The sequence below is a fragment of the Trachurus trachurus genome (genome assembly GCF_905171665.1).
Source record: "Trachurus trachurus genome assembly, chromosome: 9".
NCBI classification, from domain to species: Eukaryota; Metazoa; Chordata; class Actinopteri; order Carangiformes; family Carangidae; genus Trachurus; species Trachurus trachurus.
The window spans coordinates 34,250,692-34,255,518 of NC_139895.1; positions in this window are offsets into that span (position 1 = coordinate 34,250,692).

Genomic DNA, 4,827 nt, shown 5'->3' on the forward strand with positions numbered 1-4,827 from the left:
CATGTAGCAGCTTTCATTTCTCACACACTATTGTGGATAGGCAATCGAAACAAAATCACTTCCGTGCGGCTGGCCAGTCCACGCTTTGTTTTGACTACATTCTTAAAGGGGCAGTGCGCACAACCCTCATTACTTAATGGGATGAGTACTGTACTGTACAGTCAATCTCCTGTCACTGACATTTTGTCGTTAATGTTGTGCTTTGTTGAAACTGGTTTTCTTGATTTAAAGATATTCATCATTTATGACGAAATATATTTATAATAAATAGACTAAAAACAATTTCAGTCTGCACTTTGACATCTGACAAACATGAAACCATACAAAAATAAGGAGATGTTTTGGAAAAAATAATAGACTGTCTGAAACTATTAAGAGCTTTGAAAGTGGATTTACAGCTAAACAAACTAGACTATGGCTAAGAATACAGTCAATTCACCTCCTCTTCTCCTCTTTCACTAATGTGAACTGAATGTAAAATGGGTAAATCTAAATATCCATGACCAGAATATGTTCATCAAAACAAAAGAAATGTAGGCTACATATCAAAACACTTTATTAAAGGAAAAACATTCCTCTGAAAAGTTCAGGTCAATAGTTATCAGGAGTGTTTACAAAGCTCCCCTCGCTGATCTAATGCACAGTTAATCCCAGCTCTTGCTTGAAGTTGCATCAGTTGTCTTTACGACTTGTTGGATATATTTGGCACTCTCATGACATTCACAAATAGGTTTACATAGTGTTAGATCACCCTTGTGATTAACAGCACAACATATTATTCTGATGAGACGCCCGGCTTTTGAAGATGATTTGTGTTGTTCATTAGTTATTGCAGTATCATATCTGTTCCTGTTCTTTTACTCAGTCAGGGACAGAGGTATATTACAAAGCTGTGGTACATTGCTGCAAATGTAGCTCATGTAGCGTGCAACCTCATTAACTGCTACATCTGTTGTCACATCAATCATCAGGTTAATCAATTACTAGAGTCCTTCCACCAATGTGATCCTCTTCCCGTGCAAACATCCACACATTACGTCTCCTTGAAAAAAGACGTGAGTGTTGTGTGGCTGACCCATGACCTCTGAGGGGGAGTCAAATATCCCCAGTGGGATAAATGTGGACTATCACATATAATCAAGCAATGCCCTGTAATGGAAGAGGTGTGTGTCCCTGGTGCATGTTGGGATTGCCTCCAATTCGTATATGACAATGTCCAGGAATAAACAGGCAAAGAAAGCAGTGAGTGATCAAGATCCACGCTGCCAGTGACTTCTCTAACTCATCAGCTTAATACATTGATCTTTGATGAATTAAATCTATCAGCCCTGTGCACATTGTGAGGGTGATTAGAGTGCCAGCGGTTCATCAAAGGCGCCACGCAGGGTTTCACATTCTTCACAAATAATTGAGTTTACATTTTTCAGTGGGAGGCAGACAGACGTTTAGGCCGTGCTACTGAAAGTCAATCAGTCTAAAGGTCAGAAGTAACACTTGGAATTCTGAAATGTTTTCATGTGTCTCAGCCCCTCAGGACCACAGCTGTTCACACCAACTAAATTGACTTTAAATTCAGAAACCCGACTCATTTCTCGTGAATCCAACACTTCCTTTGCCAGCCCCCTCCCACATGCACAGAGCTTTCACTAAAAGATCTTGCCAATATGATGATGTGCTTTGTAAGCAGTTCTATACAATGATCAACCATTGCTTCAATTTGACAAAATCAACACATTTCTTCTACTTTATGTAATGGAGCCCCTTATTACCTCTGCAGAAGCAACATGCATGTGATCATTTGTATAAAAAAGGGTTCGTTATTTGCGATGAGGCAAAGAGAGGAATTTTGTTCTCACCTGAAATTAGATGGTGTAGCAGTACTGTATCTCACATCAGATGTGCCAAAAAAAACAGAGAGAAAAACCTGTCAGACAGTTATTTAACAAACCACAGGACAAGAACTGCTGATGTAGTGGAGAAGGTGAAAAAGATCTCGGCAGCAATTACCATGAAATGAAGTTGAAGCATTTCAGACCAGTGAATAACCCTATGTGGTAAAGCTAAGCATTTAAGTGGCCAAGTAAAACAAAAAGTTCAAGTCACCAGAAATAGGTCTTTTTATGAAATTTCCCTGCAGCAATAGAAGTAACTGAATGTACACCTTCCGACAGGGTGATAACATAATGGAGGAAGCACCACTGTGTATTGACAGAATGGTGAGAAAAGACAAATCACAAAAGAAGACAGGCTGGTTGGCAGTGTTGGGGAAGCTACTTTGCAAACATATAGCTTGTAGTTCAGCCTGGCAGAACAAAATGCATTTCTACCCCTTGAGAAAAAAAGTATAGCTTTAGCAACTACTCATTACACTCATTTAACTCAGCATTAAATAAATCAACATGTGGTGAAACAAAATAAAATAGCCTACAAAAAATCCACATGCCAGCAGAAATATGCCTCTCAGCTCAGTTTTTTTTTTATATAGGCTATATAAAAAAGCTGACATTTTTGATCAACATAGGTTCACCATAGACATGTTGGGTAATCTATATGGACATGTTGACCCACTCTTCAATTAATACAGAATGTCGCTGCCAGGCTCCTTACCAGGTCTCATAAATCACATCACATCACCCCCATTCTGTTCTCTCTTCACTGGCTTCCGGTACATTTCAGGATTCACTTCAAAATATTGGTTATTACCTATCAGGCCATTCATGGTCAAGCTCCCACCTACATCTCTGAACTCCTAAAACCCTACACCACTTCCAGACCGTTACGTTCCTCATAGGCCTGCTCCATGTCCCCCGCACTAGGCTCATTACGAAAGGTGACAGGGCTTTTGAATCCGTTGCACCAAGGCTTTGGAATGCCCTGCCTCCAGAATTGAGAGCTGCTTCCTCAGTCATATCATTTAAAAAGCAGCTAAAAACCCACTTATTTACTCTTGCCTTTTATTAACTCTTTTACACTGTAACCAATGTATTGCGAGTGTTCTCTCCATTGTTGTTGTTGTTGTTGATTGTCTCCATTGTTGTTGTTGTTGTTGTTGTTGTTGATTGTCTCCCTATCGGTCAAATGTTGACTGATCGTGTTCAGCACCTTGTGACTGCTGTCTGTGAAAGCTGCTATATAAATAAATTTTCCTTCCTTCCTTCCTTCCTTCCTTCCTTCCTTCCTTCCTTCCTTCCTTCCTTCCTTCCACTTTGTAAATCATAAATGTAAATCAGTAAACAAAAAATGTAATAAAAAATACAAAGAAGTAGACATATTCTAGATTGTTGTGTCTCGAACAGCAATGATAACAGGATCTTCAGCGACACTAGACTTAGTAGATGCCAGGGCAGAGTCGCTTGTTGACACAACACATGAGCAGTCTCTCGAAGTTTTTAATCAGACAGACGATTCTGTTTGGCACTGAAAACATCTTTACACTGAAAAGCCACTCACATGCTGCACTGGCTGGGACTTCATGCCTTTTTTTCAAAGAGAGTTCTGGAACACAATAATGGTAAAATGAAATTTATATTATAAAGGTCTTTTTTTTTAATAAAAAAAAAATATGTTATTTGACAAAGTTGTAGTTTGTAAATTGAGTAGTTAAACTCCAAAAAATGACCCAAAAAGTAGTTTAAATACTTGACGCAGCACAAAATATGAATGTAGTTTAAAGCAGAAGTAAGCGATCCGGTCGTTTTGGCTAACTTTCTGTCAGCCGATGGAGTTAGCAGTCTCCGCCCTCGTCCCTACGTCACCACATTCACGCGCATCCCTTGGCTGTACACACAGAGAGGACCGCCCCTTTATGCCGTTCTCTCTCCTCATTGGATAAAGGTTGTAGGATACAAGGAAAGTTTTCTCCTCGGCTTACAGCAGAGCAGAGTGACTGACAGACCCGTGTTTCAGACCAAACACTCTATATAAGTGATTGCTGTCAGAAGATATAACTATTTAAGACTTATTAACACAAACATTCACCTTACTTCTGCTTTAACTACCAGCAAGTTATGTAGTTCAACTACAAGTCTCCCCAACACCGCTGGTTGGTCGGGGTTTCATCCACCTGACTCTAATAATGACCCATACCGTATAGGGACAGAACCAGACGGTGGCTTCACATGATGGAGGAGCAGCACAGACACACACAGCACATGCAGACTGGGATGAACTACAGTAGATACAAGGTGGAAGAAAAGCAAATAACAAATTCAACACAACAAGTTGCTGAATAATGTTTGGTTTCTGCTAGAGAAAGAACTCCATACGATCGGCTGCTCAGTGAGTCAAAAAATTCAGATTCATGTCATGGTTTGTGTTTTTTTTCTCCTGTCTTTGAGTGTGCCATGTTTGTGTTCATTGTTTCCTGGTTTTATTTTGAAAATCCTCATGCCTTCCTGTGGTTTCCTCCTGTGGTTACCACATGCTTCTCACCTGTGTGTGTGACTTCCACACCTGTGTCTCGTTTCTCCCTGAATTATTTAGCTTCAGTGTTTCCACTCTGTCAGTGTTTTTCTTTCTTATAGTTTGGCTTTGTAAGGCCTGTCCATACTCTGCAACAACAGAGAAATCTCTTCATTTTCTCAAGAACAAAGTTAGTTCTGATGAGGACATGTCATACTTCATGTGAAACTCAAGTGCAGAACTTCAAATTTCTGACCAATCACACAATAGTTGTTGGATGCCAAAGAAGAAAAAAGTTCTGCCAAGGTGATGTGTCCAAAACCAGGGCTGCAAAAAAAGAATGACATCTTTCTTTTCTTGTAGCTTAGGAGAGAGAACAAATGTATCTGTTCCTCCCTTAAAGGAGATATCAGTGAAATGTTTTTG